This window comes from Plecotus auritus (genome assembly GCF_963455305.1).
Source record: "Plecotus auritus genome assembly, chromosome: 2".
NCBI classification, from domain to species: domain Eukaryota; kingdom Metazoa; phylum Chordata; class Mammalia; order Chiroptera; family Vespertilionidae; genus Plecotus; species Plecotus auritus.
In genome coordinates this window covers 208,755,432-208,779,065 of record NC_137771.1, presented here as the reverse complement: position 1 = coordinate 208,779,065, position 23,634 = coordinate 208,755,432, and positions in this window count along the sequence as shown.

Sequence of the window (23,634 nt, the reverse complement as noted above, 5' to 3'; positions counted from 1 at the left end):
GTGTCTTCTCTCTGAAACATGGCTGTTCTCGGCACACAATGGTGATGGTAGAAACAACCAAACAGAAAAGCACCCAATTCAAGGGGGAAAGAGCAGCACAACTTAAGAGCCATAAATAAACTATTTGAAATGGTTTTGATGATGACTACAAAATGAGCATCTTTATTCATAATCCAGTGTCTCAGACCTCAATTGGGTTCCCAGCGTTGGCCTCAAGAGTTTTTTTTTTTTTTTTTTCTCTAGTCTACTTTTTATCCCTTGGTCTGCAATTGCTTATTTAAAACTTCTCCAGTTTCCTCTCCTCTTAATGCATCCTTACACCTATATCAGGCTTTGAGAAAAGTATTTAACATTCTAAATAACCGAGAAAGAGAATCTGACCTCTCCTTGCTACCTCTGCTGCTATCATCTGGTCCGTCATTGCCCATTTGGGTTATTGTCAGATCTGTCGAATGCTCACATTCTCAACCTATTATCCATTATCAACCAGCACAGTAGTGAAATGGAATTTTTGGACTGGAACCTGGATTCTTTGTCCGCCGGAGTCGAAGAATGAATCCACGGACAGAAGATGGTGTCGCAAAGGTGGAAATTTATTAAAGAACAAGTTCGACTCCCACGTAGGGAAAGGGAAGAGTCCCACAAAATGGACTCCCACGTGGGGAAGGGGAAAGGGTCCCACTGAGTTCCTTTCCCCTAAGGCTTATAAAGGCTGCAGATCTTGGTGCCTTGATATCCTCTCTGATTGGTCACTATTCCCTTGGACTGGTTACTATAGTAACTCCTGGGCTCAAAGGTTGAGTCTCACATGGGACATGTGAGGTTCTCCCCCGCTCCTTCCTTATTTTTCTATTCCCTTTGGGCTTTCTTCCTCTCCTTCTGGATGAAGGGCTCCCTTCTCTTTATTTTGTAGATATAGACCTTTTGCTGTTCCCAGCTCCCCCATTCTATGAAAATGTACCTGTTGCAGCTTTTAGGCTTCCCTATTCTGTGGAAATATACCTTCTGCTGCTCTGCAGTCCTGTGCTTCCTCCATGGTCCCCTTCATTTCCAAAATTTCTAAAATTTTCTAAAACTTGTCTTTTTCACCCTTCAAAATTCCTGTTTCAGTAGCCCGAATGGTCCTCTAAAGACTTCCATCCATTCTATGAAAACTCCAGTCATTACAATGCCCAGTTAGTCTGCTGCCCTCATGACCACTCTTCTCATTCACTCCTGGCTGGTCTCCTTACTTTACATAAACTAGCCAAGAATACTTCCACCTCAGGGCCTTTCCACTGGTTGCTCCATCTGCCTGTAATTTCCTTCCTCCAGATTTCTTTATAATTTTCTTATTTTTGTTTATGTCTTTGCACAATTGTCCCATTTCAAAGAGGCTTTTCCTGACTTTATTTCAAATTTCAAAACTATGTGTGGTTTGCTTTGTATACTTTTACTTATTTTATGACTTACTACATTGTTTTCTATTTGAAAAAATGCAATCTAATCAGAAGTCCACAGCTCAATCTAGCCCATACACTATGTGTTTTTATTAGCTGTAAACTAGGAATGTTTTTTAAATTTTTAATTGTGAAAAGAACCAAAGAACTATAATATTTTGTGACAAGTGAAAATTAAATAAAATTCAAATTTTGGTGACTATAAAACTTTATTAAAGCTATAGAAAAATATTGTGCTCAATTGGAAACTATGCACTGTCTACATATTGCACATCTTTTTGGGTTATCAAACTCTAGACTTTGGAGAAACCAAGATGGCAGCATAGGCAAACACCTAAACTGCTGCCTCGCACAACAATATCAATACTACAACTAAAAGACAAAACGGACACCATCCAGAACCACAGGAAAGCTGGCTGAGTGGAAATTCTACAACTAGAAGGAAAGAGGAAAGCACATTGAGACTCAGAGGAGCTGCAAAAGGCTGAGGTATGGAGACACGTACGCGTATGGAGAGGATGGGAAGCTGAGTGCACGGGAGGCTGAGTGTGCAGCTGGCTTTCTAAAGCGGGAGGGAGACGGAAGCTCCCGACTGCGCTGAACTCCAGTCCCGGGCGAGACTCTGGGAACCCAGACTTATTCAGGGGGAATCTGGACTGTCAGGAAAAGAGAAAGCACACTGAGACTCAGGGGAGCTGTGGAAGACAGAGGTCCGGGGGCATGCGCTTGCAGAGAGGACTAACTGCTGAGTGCACGGGTGGCTGAATGCGCAGCTGGCTTTCTAAAGCGGGAGGGAGACGAAAGCTCCCAAGTACGCTGAACTCCAGTTCCGGGTGAGTTTCTGGGAATCCAGACTCATTCGGGGAGAAACTGGACTGTCTGACAGCAGGCGAAACTCGAGGGCGGCTTTCTCTCAGAGGTGCTTGCAGCTATTACCAAGGGATACTGATACCTAGGGGCCTCATAGGGCAGGGCTGACGGGAAGCCAAGGCTGCCTGCTCCACCCTGAGACTCTGCCCCATCCAAGCTGAGCACAGAGGCTTTTGCAATTTTGCAAGTCTTGTCTCATAAGGGTGTCTCCAGCACAGAAGTTCTCCCAGTGTAGACACATCTGATCCTCACAGCCAATTGGCCTGGAGGTCAATTCCTCCCAGTGATACCAACAACAATCAAGACTTAACTACAACAAGGCTGTGCACACAGTCCACAAAGGGGTGCACCAAAAGTGTCCACCTCAGGTAACTGGGGAGGCTGAGCCACTGGACCCTATAGGACACCTAGCACACAAAGCTAGTCTACCAACTCAGGGAAGCAGCAAAAATTCGGAGACAAAGAAATAGATCACAAATGAAAGAAAGAGAGGAAAGCAAACTACTGGATATAGAGTTCAAAACCACAGTTATAAGGTTTTTCAAGAATTTCCTAGAAAAGGCCGATAAATTTAGCAAGACCCTTGAGGATATGAAAAAGGACCAACTAGAAATTAAAGAACCAAATTAAAAGAACCAAAAGAACTATAATATTTTGCAGTTCTGACTGAACTGACTGAAATAAAAAATATTATACAGCGACCTAACAGCAGACTAGAGGACTGCAAGAATCAAGTCAAAGATTTGAAATACAAAGAAGTAAAAAACACTCAACTGGAAAAGAAAAAAGAATCCAAAAATTTGAAGATAGTGTAAAGAGCCTCTGGGACAACCTCAAGCATACCAACATCCGAATTATGGGGGTGCCAGAAGAAGAGAGCAAGATACTGAAAACCTAATTGAAGAAATAATGATGGAAAACTTCCCCGACCTGGTGAAAGAAATAGACTTACAAGTCCAGGAAGCACACAGAACCCCCAAAAAAAGGAACCCAAAGAGGACCACACCAAGACATATCATAATTAAAATGCCAAGAGCAAAAGACAAAGAGAGAATATTAAAAGCAGCAAGAGAAAAACAGTTAATTACCTGCAAGGGAGCATCCATACGATTGTCAGCTGATTTCTCAACAGAAACTATGCAGGCCTGACAGGAGTGGCAAGAAATATTCAAAGTGATGAATAGCCAGAACCTACAACCAAGATTACTCTACCCAGCAAAGCTATCATTTAGAATTGAAGGTCAGATAAAGAGCTTCACATATAAGAAAAAGCTAAAAGAGTTCATCACCACCAAATCAGTATTATATGAAATGCTGAAAGGTATTCTTTAAGAAGAGGAAGAAGAAGAAAAAGGTAAAGATAAAAATTTATGAACAACAAATACATGTCTATCAATAAGTGAATCTAAAAATCAAGTAAATAAAAAAATCTGAAGAACAGAATAAACTGGTGAATATAATAGAATCAGGGGCATAGAAGGGGAGTGGACTGACAATTCTCAGGGGACAGGGGTGTGGGGGGTGCGGGAAGAGACTGGACAAATATTATACACCTATGGATGAGGACAGTGGGGGGGAGGTAAGGGCAGAGGGTGTGGTGGGAACCGGGTGGAGGGGAGCTATGGGAGGGGGGGTAAAGAGGAACAATTGTAATAATCTGAACAATAAAGATTTATTAAATTTAAAAACAAACAAACTCTAGACTTTCATTTTCTTTGAGTACTCTGCAACTCTGTGCAAGTTGTAGATGACTGTACACATGCAGATTCTGTCTTGTCTAGTAGACTATTGATTGACTTCTCATTCCTTTGTGGGGAAAAAAGTTTTGCTTCCATTTTCAATTTAATTAATTCACTCCATATAAATTAGTTCTTCTTGATTTTTTTCTTTGTACTATTTGAAGCTTCTTCCTTTTTCTTCATATAAGTAGAGTAAAATTCTTACACATGTTTATTTTATATATGTAAGTGTTGTTAACCTAATAATAAAAATCCAAAATGAGAGGCAACAAGTATTTATTTGGAAACAAAAAGAATTGCACTTAGAAAGCACAGTTTCAGACAGAAACCCAAATAATGCCCTGATTATAGGGTGAAGTCAAGGGGGTTTATGAGGAAAGAAAGGGAATACTTACATGAGTAGAAGAGAGAAATATCTACTGGTGCAACAAGCTGAGTGACTCTTTAGCTCTACACGGCTGATTAGTTCAGAAAGAGTCCACAATCTTCGGTCCTCGTGGTCAGGATGTTGGCTTTCCTGTTAGCTTTGCAAACAGTTGTTCGTGAGACAATATTGTTTTTGCACAGCCCAAAGGTTATTTTGCCCAGTTCAAACATTCCCAAGGTTTAAGGAGCAACACGTGCAAACAGTTCCTCTGGAATGGCTGCTCTGGCTTCATTGTAAAATGGCTCCACTTGTGTCAACTTTTAACAGAACACAGGCACACTTATTCATCTCCGAGCCATCTATAGCTGCTTTCACACCGCAACAGCAGAGGTGAATAGCTACAAGAGAGACCACCTCGCCTGTAAAGCTAAAAATATTTACTATTTGGTCCCCTTTTTCAGAAAAACTACCAACTACTGATTGGCATAATACCAACCATGGCGGAATATCAGGGGTTCCACTGAGGAGTCCATTTCTCAACAGTCCATTTCTGATGTTTTACATTGCTAAAATTATACATTTAAGTTTTCATCCACAGTGATAGCAAAGAAAGCAATTGGATGTTAAAAATGCAGATGAAAATAACGGTATGTCTAGGTATAGAAATGAACATTTTAAAATTTCATATCTTTACATTGAATCCAGGCTTGTTTTTTTAAGCTGTAAACTGATTCCTGTTGAATGTGAAGAGTTGATTTAGCTGTCTGGGCCTGCCTTTCCCAGGAACAAACAGAACAATCTGAATCGGAAGAACCAAGGTCATTTCCCATGTTACCATGTTTGTGAAATAATGTTAAATTAATAAAGGCCGTTGAAGAATAACCTGAGAGGTTTATTATAATTTTTATAGTATTTGCAATAAAAGTTGATCTCCACAGGTATATATATATATATTAAGATTCAATTCCAAAGGGTTTTTTTTACGTAGTCAAGAAAGCCTCTTGCTTTCTTGGTGAAAAACCTGATTGCTATCACTAGAGGGAGCTAGTTCCACATAAAATTAGTGTAGGAATGTTAGGAAAAAGAGTACCTTGTTATTCATGTTCAAAACAAAAACAAAACAAAAAGGCAAACTGGTTCAAAATATTCTCATTTTCTGCCAGTAAATGTACCTGCCAAGTAATTGCTTTATGAATTAAAAGTTTTCTTCTTCCAATGATATTGTGACCTTGTTGACCACAAGTTATGTTTTAAACAAATATGCATTATACACAGAACATAAGCATCTACTTATTTAAAACAAGGGTTGCAAACTATGGCCAGCAGGCAATTAGCTGTCTGGTTTTGTAAATAAAGTTTTATTGAAACACAGCCATGCCCAGTCACGTAAGTATTGCCTCTGCCTACTTTCACAGTTCAACTGTATTTGTGTTTTAAGTATTTATGACAGAAATTGTATACCCTGCAAAGCCTAAAGCATTTACTATGTATCCCTTTAAAGAACAAGTTTGTGGATTCCCAGGCTAAAGCATGTTAATTGAAGGAATAAATGAATGGATAAATAAGAGAATGAACAGATTGAGTTATTCTCATGAGTGTGTAAGCAAAGAGATAGCACTAATGTATTAGAGAATCTGAGCCATTCTTTGAACTGAGCAAATTTACTTGTTATAACTCTTGTTTTTATCATATTGATGTATGGGGAAAATACCTATTTTTAAATAATTATCCTAATCATACCACCAGCTCAGTATTACATAGAGGTTTTTCCCTCAAAGGACAAAAGTACTTCTTATATATCATATCACTGACTGTCAATGTCTAATAATTAATTTAGGGTAACTATAAGGTATGACGTGGAACTTACTAATTTCACAATGTTTCCTTAAATTTTTTAGTTGGTACAAAAGTTGCTAGTTTCCACTCAGTAACAGTAACAGTTGAGCTAATTTGTCTCTCCACACTTTCCCTGATGCATAGATATTGATGCTTATAAATTCTTTATGAATTTACTTTCAAGTTGAACAAACCTCCAATTTAGAAATAGGATTGAAATTGGTAGAATGTACTTGACCAGGCGAGTATATGTTTAATAGGTGAAGTTGTCTCAGACAGTAAAGAATTGGGCTTTGTTACTAGTGTAAGCACACATATGTGCGCGAGTGGGCACGCATGCATGTGCACACGCACACGCACACACACACACACACAGATTCTCCCCTGCTGAGTTCACTGGCATACATCAATTTTTTAAAGTTCTATATTATGTCTTCCATTTATAGTATTTTTGGCCTAACAAATATTTTTAGCATTTCTTATATCTAGATATGTTTTAAGATATGTTTTTAAAGTCGTAAAAAATAATCTTGTCGGTATTTATACAGCTGCTCTTAAGGCAAGTAGAGAAAAATAAAAATATTGCTAAGTTTCACATTTTCATTAGTTGATATTCATTAATTATAATTGGACCTACCAATCTGAAATAGAAAAATGGGTAAGGATTTTATTTAAAAGACTATTGCTTCTCTTTAGAGCAGCAACCAACTGGAAACCAAAACACAGCTGGCAATGCTTTGCTTTCTTGCATTCTGGTCTTAGAGGTCAGTGGTAAACAATATGATGTTTTGTTGTGTCTGCCAGTAAGAATATTACAAGCCACAGCTAATTGTTCAGTAGAGTTTTTCTATTGAATTTGTTGATTTGAATCACACTAGGATTTCAAACAACTTAACCAACCTTTGTCAGGTGTTGTTGTTGTTTTAATATATTTTTATTAATTTCAGAGAGAAAGAGCGAGAGAGAGAGAGAGAGAGAGAGAGAGAGAAACTTCAATGATGAGGGAGAATCATTGATTGGCTGCCTCCTGCACGCCCCACACTGGGTAAAGCCCACAACCCAGGCATGTGCCCTGACTGGGAATCAAACTGTGGCCTTCAGGTTCATAGATTGATCACCACAACCACTGAGCAACACTGGCTGGGCTGTCAAGATTTCTGCCTGCCAGCCTGATCACCCCCTAACCACTCCCCTGCCAGCCTGATTGATGCCTAACTGCTCCCCTGCCAGCCTGTTTGCCCCTAACTGCCCTCCCCTGCAGGCCTGGTCACCCCTAACTGCCCTCCCCTGCAGGCCTGGTCCCCCCCAACTGCTCTCCCCTGTAGGCCTGGGTCCCTCCCAACTGCCTTTCCCTGCAGGTCTGGTCGCCCCCAACTTCCCTCCTCTGCTGGCTTGGTCACCCTAACTGCCCTCCCCTGCAGGCCTGGTCCCTCCCAACTGCCCCCGCTTGCTGGCCATCTTGTGGTTGCCATCTTGTGTCCACATGGGGGCAGGATCTTTGACCACATGGGGGCAGCCATCTTGTGTGTTGGAGTGATGGTCAATCTGCATATTACTCTTTTATTAGATAGGATAGAGGCCTGGTGCATGGGTGGGGGCCAGCTGGTTTGCCCTGGATGGTGTCCCGGATCAGGGTGGGGGTTCCCTTGGGGCGTGGGGCAGCCTGGGTGAGGGGCCTGTGGTGGTTTGCAGGCCGGCCACGCCCCCTGGTGACCTAAGTGGAGGCCCTGGTATCTGGGGTTTATTTATCTTCTACAATTGAAACTTTGTAGCCTGGAGTGGAGCCAAGCCTTCTGCTTGCTCTGTGGCGGCAGCCATTTCTATTGGGATTTATGTATCTTCTATAATTGAAACTTTGTAGCCTTAAGCGGAGGCCTGGGCCGGCCAGGGCTGCAGAAGCGTGGCTTCTTCCATCGCCATGGGCAACCCTAGCCTCCTGCTCTTTCCAGCTCCGTGGATGCCGCCATTTCTGTTTGGATTTATGTATCTTCTATCATTGAAACTTTGTAGCCTTGAGTGGAGGCCTAGGCTGGCAAGGGCAAGCGGAAAGCTTGGCTTCCTCCATTACCGGGGAAACCCAAGCCTCCCTCCTGCTCTCTGTGGTGGTAGCCATCTTGGTTGGGTTTATTTGCATATTGGCTCCTGATTGGCTGGTGGGCGTGGCTTCTGGGTGTAGCAGAGTGATGGTTAATTTGCATATTACTCTTTTATTAGCTAGGATAGCCTTTAATCTAGAGGGATTTATTGAAGAGGTTGGAACCAATGGGAGCTCCAAGAGACGGAAGAGAGCAGGTTTGAAGACTGAAACTAAAGCAATATATACTATTAAGACACAGCCTAGAGAGAGAAGTCATCAGTAGGAAAGGAGCAGGAGGGAGAAGTGATGCAGAAACTAAAAATGTCTTCAATAATGGAGTAGTCAAGAGTGTCAATTCTTACAGAAAGGTCAAGGAGGACAGGGATTAAGAACAGATGAATTAACTTGTCAATCAAGAAATAATAGGTGGCCTTTGAAAATGTAGATTTAGCACAGGGCCCAAGCTTTGGCATCTTCTTTATGGTCACTATTTAGTTCATTGGGGTTAAATAGAAAATTATTTCTAGACTTGATCTGGAAACAGGTCAAACCCATCATGCCAGTATAAACCACCATTGTTCCAAAGAAAACTATGAAATAAATAATGCTTTCATTTAGCCTTTGTGTGCCAATATCCTCTCTGCAAATGAGTCCTTCTTTCTGTTATTGCCTATGTCGAAAGCTGTGCTTTCCCAAAACTATATATCTTCTTTCTCCTTCCTCTTTCTTTTATTCATCCATTCATTTATTCATTAATTGAGTAAATAAACATTTATGACTTGTCATTTCTGCCTTCTGCTTTCAATAATGCAATGAAAATATTTATGTTATTGAAGTTCTCTCATCTCTGCCAAAAACAGTAGGAGCAAAAGAGCTGAACTTTCTTTGATGAGCCATAACAATATTGTGTTTTATTTCCCATAATGTAGGTTAATAATAACAGAGTGGGAAGGAAACCCTAAGAAAATTCAAGAAAAAAAGATATTTTCCACCAAAGAGTTTATTTTCAGAGAACATTTATGGCTTTATCTTCAGGTTTAATCAGAGGTTGTGTTGGCCAAAATTCTTATGTTGACATTTGTCTTTGAGGTCAACAACCTCCCTTTTCTAATATTTAATCTATTTTAGCTATTTTATTGCACAAGATAGTTCCCCATTCTTTTACCTTCTATCAAAATCTATTCATAAAATGGCCACATAAGTCATAAACACTTTATTTTAACTGGAAGTTAATAAGAGTATTTACATTTTGAGCCTTCATTTCAATTATGGAGTAAATAAATTTTGTTCCTTCTGAGAAATTTAAAGACCATTAAGGAGACAAAAAATAAAACAAAAACCCCACACCTGTTTTCAAAGACATGCTCCCAGCCCTAATATTATGCACAAGAAAACCAGCTCTTCCAACTGCCTACTGCTTGCCTTCACTATACATAACTGTGCTTATATAGCAACTCTTTGCTCATAGAAATGGAGTAATGTAAAGGAGATACTTTCAGGGAAAACTTTAAAAATAAAATAATCCTTTGGCAGGCTCTTCAAGATCTCACTATTATTCAATCACTCATTTTGAAGTGTGTACAATGGTCTTAGTATACTGACTTATTTTCTCAGCCTTCACATCTTTCAAGGTGATACTTTAAGGATTTTAAAAATCACATCATATTGTTTTATTTGATGACTAGGGGCCTGGTGCACAAAATTCATGCATGGGGGGAGGGGAGTCCCTCAGTCCGGCCTGCACCCTCTCCCATCTGGGACCCTTTGGGGGATGTCCCTCCTGCAATCCAGGACCGCTGGCTCCTAACTGCCCACCTGCTTGCCTGCCTGACTGATTGTCCCTAACCACTCTCCCCTGCCAGCCTGATCGCCCCTAACTGCTCTCCTCTGCCAGCCTGATCACCCCTAACCACCTCTGCCTTGGCCCTCGCCACTGTGGCTTTGTCTGGAAGGATGTCCGGAAGATGTCCAGTCTAATTAGGATATTATTACCCTTTTACTAGTATAGATAATAAATATGGTCTGTTCTGCTGTTATCCTAGAAAGCTCTTTGTAGGGAAGTCACCAAATCCTGTCTGGGGCAAGGCCAATCTAAACCATGTGCTGCTATAATCTTTAATGCTTCAACTACTATTAACAATACTGTATATTTGAAAATTACTAAGAGAGTAGATATTAAAGGTTTTTATACTTTTTTAGCACTAGATCCTGGGGATATCATGTATCAATATTAAAATTATATTCTACTGGTTTTCATACCCCCTCCATAAAAACCAATGCTTATTTAGCTATAACACAAAATTTAACAAACATATATGAGTATAGAGGTGTTCTCTCTTTTCCGCGTCCAGCACGGAAAAGGAACAGGTCCGATTCTGAGTGGAGGAGCTGGGGATTAAGAAATAAAAGAAAGAAAGAGACCAGATAGAAAGATAGAAACAAAGCTGGGAGCCAGGTGGGACTCCATCCTCTCTGATGGAGAGGCAGGGACCCCAGAGCCCACGCAGCACATTTATTTTATACCCCCAGATACCAGGAAGTATCACCAAAACTTAGGATCAAAGGAGCTTATTTGCATTCTTGAGTAGGCCCTAGTATTCCTAGTGCTTGCCTGGATTTACATATCAAAGCCCGCTCCCCAGCACCTGGACAAAGGTAAAGTCAGTACTGATAACGCCCCCCACCTCTTTGGGGCTCTGCCAGTCGCCTCGGGCTCAGCTGACAACAATTTAAAGAAATGCCCATGTGCCTTCCCAGGCAGCCCTCTACACCTCACCCTTTTTTTGTTTTTAAGCTACTATAATAAAAGTAAAATTTAAACATTAAGAATAAAGATCTATTATTAAAACAATTACAAACAATGCCAATGCAAAGACTAAACTACATACATGTTATCATTTGCAAAACTTGAACGTCAAGAGCAAAAGTCTGGCTATAAAATAATAACAAAACAATGCTAAAGCAAAACAACAATATGAGAGAAATCAAAACTATAGACATGTTAACATTTTTTGCTATTAAATGAAAGAAAGTCTCTTTTGCTGCTGGTGTATATTCACTCAGAGTCCTAGGACTTGGCTCCGCAAGGCTTTGCAGAAGACTGGCAGCTAACAGATGCTAGCATAAGCAGGAACATGGTTGAAGAAGTAGCTTCAACTTCTTGCTTTTCCACAATCTGTTGCACTTCAGTCATTAACTTCTTCAGATGACCCTATATTGGCACCTCAGTCCCTTGCGTAGCTTTCAGTTTTCTTCTTCCACTTTGCTGTCATGGGGGCAGTACTTAGTCCTTTTGAGTGAAGGGACACAGGAGCTTGTCTGGGTCCACTGTGGTGACACACGTAATGCTCTGGCACCCAAATTGGATGTGCTGCTCCTTCTGGAAAGATATAAAACACAACCTCTTCCCCACATTATTACTGAATCTAATAAAACTCTTGTCTGGTTTGTGCTTCCTTCCACCTAGCTAACTCGGTGGAGGCTATTGTACAGGAGGCCCGATGGCTTTCGGCTGCTGTACAATCCTCTGCATCACAATTCAAAAATTTTAAAGTATAAAGAGCATGACTGAGTTTGTTTTGAGGTGACACATAACATCCGTCTCCCCCTTTTTGTTTTAGTAATTGCATTTTAAGAGTATGATTGGCTCTTTCCACTATTGAGTGATATTCATTTTGCCAGAATTGATTAGGTTTAAGTCCTGGGGGATTTACCCCTAAAGTTGACACAGAGGAGTGGATAACACACTGAAGCCATTGCTTCTAATAAAACATGGAAATTGTCATTCTCAAATAACATTTTGAAGGCTGAAAATTAAATGAAAAAGTTCCTCTGAATAGTGTGCCTTATAGTAGCTGTTTCAATAATTTTGCCATACTTACCACATAAGTACTATCACTATAGGTTGATGGGCTCCATAGCAAAATCTGTTAAGGCATAAATAAGAGCTTGTATTTCTACTGAAATATAAGAGGTTTGAAGGACCTTTGCTCCCCTGCTGCAGTAGATCCAGCCTTTCCAGAACTGGATCCATCTGTAAAAATGGTTAATGCCTGCGGTATAACATCTCTTTTAATGTGGCAGCTAATACCATTCCCTGTGTTAGAAATAAGGCAATCCCCCCAAGTCAGGGGTCCTGGTAGAACACAAAACATCAAACATTTTGACTTCTATGCAGAGGGTATGCACACATGGTCTGGAAGCGCGCACACCGACTTTTCTTTGCCCTTGGTCCTGGGCAACCTGCAGCAATGTACAGCTGCTGACTACTAGCATGGCAAGGTGTCTTTATTTCTGGACTGTTTTTCCTCTGTTCTTGGGGGCCACTACTTATTCTGTGGCCTGAACAGTCCTATTAGGTCCTCTCTGGGATCTGTTGTTGCAGGAATTCATATGGACTTTTCTGGAAATATACAAACATATTCTCGACTTAAGGTTAATAAAGAAATCTTTTCTATAAATTTTACTTGGGATCCTTTTTATTTTTTGCCCAAACGATTTTCCTTTGGCCTATTTTGATACCATGTATGTTTTTCATTGGTGTCTTGCTGTTAGCATTACAAATGAAAATGAAAATTTTTTGAAGTAAAAATTTTCTAGATGTAATTTACTTACAGAATATTTTTCCTTACATGCTATTTTTCCACTATCCCCCTTTTTTTTGATTAATGGAGGCTTTTGAAAAAATTTTTTATAAATCTTGGTTAATACTTTAGGAACAGCCTCTTGTACAATTAAATTTTCTTCAATACTGTCAATTTTAATACTTTAACAACAATTTTAGTTTACTCTGTAAAATTTAATGGAAAGGATTATATGCATCCTTGAGAAAGTCCTGAGCACTCCTAGATTTAGGTTAGATTTAGATATAGGGCAGTCACCATTAGCCACTTCTCTGTTGCTTGGGTCTCAATATGAGCTGGGTCTCTAGTATGTAGCTGGATCTCAATCTGAGCTGGGCTGTTACCTGGGTCCCGATCTGAGCTGGGCGTGGGAAGCGCGAAGCAGCCATGGGGGCAGGAGACGTCCCTCAGAAGGGGCGAGGATTCAAGGCCCTGCAAGGCTGGGGGGGGGGGGTGAGGGTCTGTGCCCCACCTCTGTTGATCCCCAAGTTCTCTCCTGATGGCCCCTCTGCGACTGTGCCTGTCTTAGGTTGTTCCTTCCTTGAGGAATCTTACCCGTCTCTGGCTAACCAGCCATCCTCCGGGGCCAAGCAGGGTGATGTGAGGTTCAGTTCTGTCTCCTTGGTAGCCTATGCCCCCGTGGCCTCCACGCCCAGCACCTGCCTTGGGATCCCCTCGCCTGCTGGCGGGGTCCCGGCACTGATCACATATCTTGGGGGAACCCAGGTTTCTTCTCCAGAGAGGGCCCAGCTCACGCCATTGGGCCTGAGACAGATCCATGGTACCAGCCATCACGAGGTTTCAACCTCAGCATAAACAGAAAGTTCAGGCAAACAGCTGTGGGAGGGTCCCTCTTGGCAAAAAGGCCAGTATAGAATGCTCAAGTGCCTTCCCAGGGAGGCCTTAATTCCTTTCTGGAAGGGATTAAATCCTTTCATGTCCTTTTAAATTGCTGCCTAACATGCAAAGAATTAGTTTGTAAGTTTACTTGGGACAATTGTACAACACGCTGTTGTAAAACATCAAAAATTATAATGACATTGTAGAATAATATCATGTAAGGATATACTTTGCTCTAGGTCATGGCAATTCAATTTCAAACTGGCTGGCAATTTCTTTTTCTATAGACAAGGTCTTACATTTCTGCACCTCTCAAATTTCTCCTTTTTTATTAAGCTGGAATTTTATTTTTTAAGAGTACCCCATTAGCTAATTTGCATATACAGAGGGATCATGGGAAGCCTTCAGTAACTTTCTTAGAATACTTAATCAAATTGCTTACAAAGACATTGGCTTATTCCAAAGGAAAGGGTTGGCCCCTATGGCTTCCAAGGAGACCAGCAAGCCATGTGGCCATCATGGCGGCTGTCTAATCTGTTCTTTTAAAAGACAGTCAAATTTATATTGCAGACAAACAAAAATCTCACTAGCTGTTTCTGGTCTTTATTAGAATTGTTTATAAAAATATTGGCTTTTCATTTAGCTGAAAACCTTGATTATAATTTAAAAAGCTAATTTATTTAAGTAATTAAAGTAGGTATCTTCATTTAAAAATAAAGCAAATTTACATCTGATTCACAAGCCGAAAATGTTGCCCCGCCTCTAGCTTAATTAAGAATGCAGGCGGTTACCAGTCAGGCAGTAAATGGTGGCTTCTAATCTGTTCTTAAATTTTACTTGGATTTAATTACTTATAAAAACATTGGCTTCTTATGTAACTTAATTGATTATAATATAAAAGTTAATTTATAAGTTAACTTAAGTAGGTATCTTTAATTAAAAAGCAAAGAAACTTATTCAGTAAAAATTATAGGTCTGATACTTATTGGTCTGATCCAAAAGCATAAACACTGTTCTACCCCAGCCCATTCAAAATGCAGGCTGCTTGGAACTTTTGTCTTTCTTGAAATTTTACTGCTGTTGAAAATTTTGGTTATATTAAGAAATATATTGATTTTGCTCTTCTTAGAGGCGAAAACCTTCATAACATTTAATATATATATAAAATATATTACTTAATTTTTATTTGATAAAGCTTTCCATGTGATTTCAAGTATATTGGATCGGTTAAATTTAAAAATATTTCTTTGAAGAGAGAACAGACTTTTGAAAAACATTTCAGGGCCCATGAAATGTCCAAAAGTTACTCTCAAAACCTTGAAATATACTTGGAAAGATCAAATATATATATTTTTATATATGTTTTAAAGATTATATACTTAAATTATCTTAAAGAATATCAATTAAATCTATACTGAATCACAGAATTAATCCTCTTTTTAAAATCAGATCAATAAGTAATATTTTTTGAATTCCTAATTATCAGAGAAAACAGTATTTTATTTTCTCAAAAACACGTTTTTATATTTTAGGCATTTAATTACCACATTTATATAATTTCTCCCAATTTAATTTGAACCTTGAAATTTTAGAGCTGGCAAGTCAAATATTTAGTTCTTTATTTATAACCCTTTATACTTTTAAGAATATATTTCAAAATCCAATAATTAACGTTAAAGGGACCATGTTTTTTCTGCCCGGGGCAATTGAGAAGCAAACTTGTAGGTATTCAAATGTAAAATGTCCTTTAAAGAATGGCTACTGGCAGAAAGCTGATTTCAAAGGAGCCACTTTTTATTTAAGAGTTTGCCACTAAAGGAAAAACTTTTAGGCTACCAAAACAGGTTTTTTGGCCTAGCCTCTTGACCTTTTCAGGGAAGGGCGGCTAGCAAACGTGTAGCCATTTAAATGCAAATTATCATTCTTTAAAGATGGCTGCTGGCGGGAACTGGCCTACCTGTTCTTCTGGGGGAAGGGCGTCTACCCCTTCCTCCATTAACAAAGGGCGTTAGCTTTAAAACCTTTTCATGGCGAGAAAAGAGACCTTAAACTTTCAGAGCTTCAAATTTTAGGTAGCAAATTAAATACTTAGCATTTCTCAAATCAATAATACTTTTACATATTTTAAAGGATACATTTCAAATGAAATATAAGGCATATTCAATTAATAGATTAACTTCTATCCTCTAGACTTCATACTAGGCATACTCAGTTCAACATTTCAGTATTATATCATTTCAGTACATTTATATCTAAGTTTTTATCATTTGATTTAGCAAACTTCCAAGTTCTTTTAAGTTTCCAACCGATAGGCCTGGCCCAGCAGCTAACTTTCAAAATGGTCACAATTTTCCTGCTGGGGAAGTCAAGAAGCAAACCGGTAGCTATTCACATGTAAACTTGCTATCTACTTCCTGCTGGTTACATACCTCTGGGCAGGAAGTTTTAAAAGAGCTATTTTAGATTGCCTTGGGAAGCTAGCCTGTATTTTTTCTCTGTTCATATCCGCCATCTTTCTTAGGCTAAAAACAGTCTCAGGTTTTTATTCTGTACACAGTAAAAGGTTAAGCTCAGCTCAAAAACTCTATCTAAAATGTCCAAATACTGGACAGTTGGGCGCACTGTGTCTTTAAACTGGCCTTTCCCTTTACATGTGCATAGAAATCCCCGACGCATTTATGAATTTGTAGAAGCTTTAAGTCACTAGTTGGAAAAAAAATGGCGAAGATGAGGCCTTTTAAAATGGCCTTCTCGGGGAGTGGCATCCATATCGGATTGCCACGTGTCTCCCTTCCCCCACCTCCTTTCTTTCTTTGGGGGAAAATTCAGTGATGGTCTGGCGTCTACTGTTTTTATTTTATTCATTTTTTTTTCAATTTTTATTTATTTTTATTTTTAAGGAAAGAAAAAGATTTTTTAAGATAAAGAATTATTGGCAGTTGCTGAGAAATTCCTTTAATCCTTTCTACTAATACACGTAGTTTGAGCCTCCCAACAAAATGAAAGGCCGTGGCCACATTCGGCTTAGACATTCTTAAACTCTCCTGTGCTGAATCAAAAATTAAAGTAGGAATAGGAATTTTCTCTGGACCTTCTGTTGAGTATTGGTCACGCAACTGCTTTCTGACCTTTTCCCACGATTCATCAACAGAACTTAAGAAAGAAATCAAGAATCTGACTACGCTTAACAGAGCATCTTTGAGCTTTGAGCATAGTTTTAACATTTGAGGATTACCCATATTTTACACCTAGCTAATTCATTTCAATTCACAACAATCCACTCCTCTTCTTACCTTATTCCTTTAATCTGTGGTGCGCACACTTCTAGGAGTGACCCCCTCGCTTCTTGCCTCCGTACTCAGTCCCTGTTCCGGGGCGCCAAATATAGAGGTGTTCTCTCTTTTCCGCGTCCAGCACGGAAAAGGAACAGGTCCGATTCTGAGTGGAGGAGCTGGGGATTAAGAAATAAAAGAAAGAAAGAGACCAGATAGAAAGATAGAAACAAAGCTGGGAGCCAGGTGGGACTCCATCCTCTCTGATGGAGAGGCAGGGACCCCAGAGCCCACGCAGCACATTTATTTTATACCCCCAGATACCAGGAAGTATCACCAAAACTTAGGATCAAAGGAGCTTATTTGCATTCTTGAGTAGGCCCTAGTATTCCTAGTGCTTGCCTGGATTTACATATCAAAGCCCGCTCCCCAGCACCTGGACAAAGGTAAAGTCAGTACTGATAACGCCCCCCACCTCTTTGGGGCTCTGCCAGTCGCCTCGGGCTCAGCTGACAACAATTTAAAGAAATGCCCATGTGCCTTCCCAGGCAGCCCTCTACATATGAGTACTTTGAAACACTAGCTTTAGTCTATGGTGTTTAACATTCACAGTGTTTAACATGCATTTATTCATCTAAGAAATAATTGAGGTGACATGTCAAGTGTTACAGAATCAATCTCCACTCCATGTTGATTTTGCTTTCTACTTTATTTTCTGGAGTTACTACAAAATGGACTTACATATAGACTGGATGAAATATTACAGATTAAGTTGTTTATACATTTATTCAACAAACATTTACTGAAAGGGTTTTGGGTTGAAACTATGATGGATGTTAAGCTGTGATATGCCTGTTCTTATAAAACTTGAAGCTGTTAAAGCTAAAACAACAACAAAAACACTAACATCTATTAAGCAATTACCGTGTTGAAGGGCATTGGTATAGGAGCACTCCATGTCATCTCTACACATTTAATCCTCACAACTCCATGACGTAGGAACTGTTATTGTTCCCATTTTACAGATGAGGAAACATTAATACAGAGCTATTAAGCTATTGGGTCACCCAGCTAATAAGAGGTGGTGTAAGAATTTAATCTATGTAGTTTGGCTCCAGAGCCTGTGCTATTAAATAAAGGAATTACATAGACAGCTATGCTAAACATTATGAAGGAGAGAGATATAGGGCTATAAGAATGTAAACTGGTTGATTTGGAAAATGGGAGTTTCTTCAGTTGCTGTTACTACCTGAAAGATGATTTGGACCTAAGTAAAGGCTCATTTTTTTCATTGTGGTATAATTGGCATATTACATTAATTTAGTTTCAGCTGTAAAACATAATGATTCAATATTTATGTATATTGCAAAATGATCACCACAATAGTTAACATCCATCAGCAAACTTAGTTATAAAATTTATTCTTGGAATGAGAACTTTTAAGATCTACTTTCTTAGCAACTTTCAAATATGCAAAATACAGTATTATTAATTACAGTTATGGTGCTGTGCATTACATCCCTATGGCATTTATTTTATTACTGGAAGTTTGTACCTTTTGACCTTCACCTATTTTATTCATCTTCTATACCCCTAAGTTTTCATGAGTAAAAGCCATTTCTTATTTCAGAGAAGAGAAGTCAAAAAAAGGTGGTAAGTTGCCTAAAAATGTTCAAAATACATTTCTCACAGCATAAACCATCCCTCTTGAGTTTCAAGTCTCTCTCCATCTGGAAAGCCCACTCCTGCTTTTTTACTTTTTTTCACCCCAGGGAAGCTGTTTGCAATAACTCTATCTATGGTATGACAATAGAAAAAAGACCTAAGAAAGAATCCAGAGTTCCTGGTTTCTTTCCAGGAGACACCTGGCCCCTTGGGGATGGAGTATGCCCCTAGCAAGAGAACACGTATGTGGTTTAGTAGGCTGCATCTACTCTGAGCTGTGAAGTTTTGCTGTTGAAAATTAGCACATGGAATACTGAAGCAGACACAGCTACTGATATAGAAATATGAAATGCATTTCTTAGGAATGTTGGCAGTTATCTTGGATTACTTGTTTAAAATCATTCCTCTCTACTCAAGAGCTTTCAGTTTTTGTAAGATCTTAAGAGGTTCTCAGAAGCAAAAACTCATTAATGGCCCAAGAGATAAGAGTCCACTTGGTGCATGTACTCAGAATTTGTTCTGGCCAGCATCTTGAGATATTAAATAAAGATAAAGCATATTCACATGTAAAAGGGGGGTTGAACTTGAGTGCTTTTCTGATTTATGAAGGCATAAAGTCCTTCTCCTAAGACAAAGAGTGTTAACATCTCGCATTCAATGTGGTCAGTCGATTCTTGCTTCCTCTGTTTGCTCCAAAAAAAGGCTCTTGGCAGCAAATGTGGGCACTATACTTTATAGTTTAGGAATTTGTTGCACAATCTTCATTACCTTGGTTCTCACAAAAACTGCATCACCAGGGAAAATGCAAGTGTTGTGTCTGTTGATGTTATTTATTTATTACTAGTAGCCCTGCGCACGAATCTGTGCGCCAGTAGCTCTCTGCGGGGCCTGGTCACTCTGTGCCCGCTGCCCAGAGGCTCTCCATGGCCCAGAGGCCCATCTGCAGCCAGGCGTGGAATGCTTGCCTCGTCCCTGGGACAACGACACAAGCGTTCCGCACCCCGGCCTGGCCAGAGGCCCATCCGCAACTGGAAAATGCAAACGACTTCCCGCCCTGTTCTCAGGAACTCCAATAAAGGGCTTCCTTCCTCTTTCTCAGCCATCTTTCACCCCTGTGCCTCCGCCACCAGCCCCTCCTGTCACACTATCTTTCACTCCCTCCACCCTCTGGCTGTCCGGACTTGACTTTGCCCGGGAGTTGGGGGCCACTGGACTCTGCTCAGCTCGCCAGTTCCTTCTTTTCTTATGCAAGCATTCCACTCCCCAGCCTGGCCAGAGGCCCATCCACGGCTGGGCAAGGAACACTTGCCTCATCGCTGCAGCGACGAAACAAGCATTCTGCCAGGCCACTCACGCTGCCCGCTTTCAGTGGCTGCCAACCTGGGACTGGCGGACTCTGGCAGGGCTGAGAGGACTGACCACCGCTATCTTGTGGCTATGGGTGCCACCATCTTTGTGACAGAGTGATGGTTAATTTGCATATTACCCTTTTATTAGATAGGATTATTATTATTTCCATTATGCAAATGAGGAAACTTGGACACAGTGGACTGACCAAGATTACAGGACTCCAAGTGGAGAAACCATGCCTTGCACATAGGCCTTCGACCTTTAAATACTATATAATCTCCTCTACCAAATAATAAACAATCACACTGGCTCAGAGAAGTCAGTTTGCATCCAATCTTTAAGCAAATAACAGCTCATCAAAGTACACACCCATAGAGTCCACAGCTTCCAACGTGACAGACTTTAATCCCCTGGCACTCCTCCCCAACCTGCCTGGTGGTAGAGGCTGGAATTGGAAGAAGTTGTTTCTTAACATTTTCTTAAAGTAAGAGACCACCCAGAAATTCCTGTCCACCTTTTTCTTACTCAACTTAGTGGATAAGCAGATTTAGAATGAAAAAGAATAATGTCCTATTAAATCCTCATTTTTTGTTCACTTGTAGTATTTTTTTAGTGAAAAAATATTAAGGGCTTGGTAGCACCTCACACATCTAATATGCCAGAGTGCTAAGTCTCAGAGCCTAGTGGGGAGAGAACAGGTTGTCCTGCAAGGACAGTGCAATGTGGCGAGCACTGGGAAGGAGGCACCCAGGGCAAGAAGGGAAGACACAGGGCATCGTTCAAATGAGCTGGCAGATGGTCAAGGGAAGCTTTACAGAATAGGTGGCATTATAATGTATAGTATCCGACTGCTTCAAAAAATTTTGTCAACAATAGTTGCTAAAAAAAAGAACAAAGAAAAAGAAAAAAAATATATATATATAGCCCTAACCTGGTTAGTTACCAGAGTGCCCGGGAGTAAACCCTGTATGTGGCAGGTGGTCATGGCAGGAACAAAGGTGTCAATGGTGATGGGAGGACAAAGCCAAGCGTAGCCACTGGTGGTCATCCCTGCTAACTCAATAATCCATCCCCTCATAGCTTGTAATCCTATATAATAAAGAGGTAATATGCAAAGTGACCATCACTCCAACAAACAAGATGGCTGTCCCCATTTGGTCAAAGATGGCCGCCCCTATGTGTACACAAGATGGCTGCCACAAGATGGCCAGCAGGGGAGGGTAGTTGTGGGCAATCAGGCCTGCAGAGGAGGGCAGTTGGGGGCGACCAGGCCAACGGGGGAGAGCAATTAGGGGTGACCAAGCCTGCAGGGGAGGGCAGTTGGGGGGGGGGAGACCAGACCTGTAGGGAGGGCAGTTGGGAGGGACAAGGCCTGCAGGGGAGGGAAATCTGGAGGGACAAGGCCTGCAGGGGAGGGCAATGGGGGTGACCAGGCCAACAGAGGAGAGCAGTAAGAGGTGACTGGGCCGGCAGGGGAGGGCATTTAGGGGCAACCAGGCCTGCAAGGGAGGGCAGTTGGGGGCAACCAGACCTGCAGGGGAGGGAAGTTGGGAGGGACAAGGCCTGCAGGGGAGGGCAGTTGGGGCGACCAGGCCAACAGGAGAGAGCAGTTAGGGGTGACCAGGCCTGCAGGGGAGGGCAGTTGGGGGGGACCAGGCCTGCAGGGGAGGGCAGTTGGGAGGGACAAGGCCTGCAGGAGAGGGCAGTTGTGGGGGACCAGGCCTGCAGGGGAGAGCAGTTGGGGGTGACCGGGCCAGTAGGGGAGAGCAGTTAGGGGTGACCAGGCTGACAGGGGAGGGCAGTTTGGGGCAACCAGGCCTGCAGGGGAGGGCAGTTAGGGGAGACCAGGTCAGCAGGGGAGGGCAGTTAGAGGCAATTGGGTTGGCAGGGGAGTGGTTAGGGGGTTATCAGGCTGGCAGGCAGAAGCAGTTAGGGGCAATCAGGCAAGCAGGCAGGTGAGTGGTTGGGAGCCAGCTTTCCTGGATATTGAGAGGGATGTCAGATTGGAGAGGATGCAGGCTAGGCTAAGGGACACACACACCCCCATGCATGAATTTCGTGCACCAGGTCTCCAGTTTAAAATAAAGGTAGAGGGAATGCCTGGCCAGCAACTGATGGTGCTGTACGATGATAAATAGGATCAGAGACTTTGGTGGCTAAATGTCAGGCACAGTCCCCTTACCCACCCCTCTCCAGTGATCCAGGAGAGAGGAAAAGAGCAGAAAAGTTGGTGCTGAGTAGACTAACATATTTGCTCTCTTTGAGTTTTTTAGATCTCCCTTCCTGCAGTTCCTTCTCCTTGCCCACTTCTAGCATGTCAAAACACTGCTACCTAGATGGAACATGATCTTAAAACTCCACCCAATTCTCATAACTTGAGCAGTAAACTAAGCAAAATTGTTTAAAAATGATTCTGTTGCCCTGATCAGGTAGCTCAGTTAGATGGTCATCCCGATACACCAAGGTTATGGGTTCGATCTTCAATCAAGGCACATACAATAATTCTCTCTCCTCTCTCTCTCTCTCTCTCTCTCTCTCTCTCTCTCTCTCTCTCTTTCTCTCACTCGCTTGCTATCGATTTTTATGCTTCTGCTGCAATTGGATGGAATGCCCTCTGCTCCATTTTCTTGATGTCTTCACATTACATTCCAAATGTTGAGTCACAGATACATGTCATTCATAACTTCTGGACCATATTCACTGATCTCTTCACCAGTGTTTCTGGACCAGCTGGTATCTGATGTCTAGGATCCTTTGGAACTCTTACCTGTCATCCTTGAATGATTCCCTGAATTATGATAAACACAAAAAGACTGTGATAATACGTTTTTTCAAAAAATGAGTAACTATGGCTATTTTGGCAGAGTTTTTTCTGTGGTTCCCTTGGAGCCACTGCTATGTCACTCATTGGCCATATGCTTGCAGAACGCCTGTGTGTGTCAGGCACTGTGAACACAAAGGTGGCCTTCAGGAAGCTTATAGTGTAGTGAAGAATACAGGCAGGTGAACAAACTCCTCCAATACACTCAAAGTCATCATTCTATATGTAACTTCAAAAAGACGAAGATGGTATAAATTATTAAACATAAGAAGAGGCCAGAGTACTTTTTCACCTTGGCCACAAAACTAACTTGTGATTACTTTTGGCAGCAATTTACTGAGGCTTTCCATGTACCTCCAGAAAAGCGGTCAAGGATTTTCATAAAGTCTGTAAAGGATATTTCTATCTATGTATTGGAATAGAATAAAAATTAGTCATGTGAGCAAGAAAATCCTTTCTTGTTTTCATTGTATGTTTTTGCTCCTTTGCCTAAAGTTATTTTCCTATATACACGTGGGTTTATTTCTGGGCTCTCAATTCTGTTCCATTGGTCTGTGTGTCTTTCTTTCTGGCAATACCATGCTATTTTGATTATGGTCACTTTGTAGTATAATTTGAAGTCAGGGAATGTGATACTTCCAGCTTGGGTCTTTTTTTTCCTCAGGATTGCTTTTAGTATAGAATTGTACACTTGAAACCTGTATAACTTTATTAACCAATGTTACGTCAATAAGTT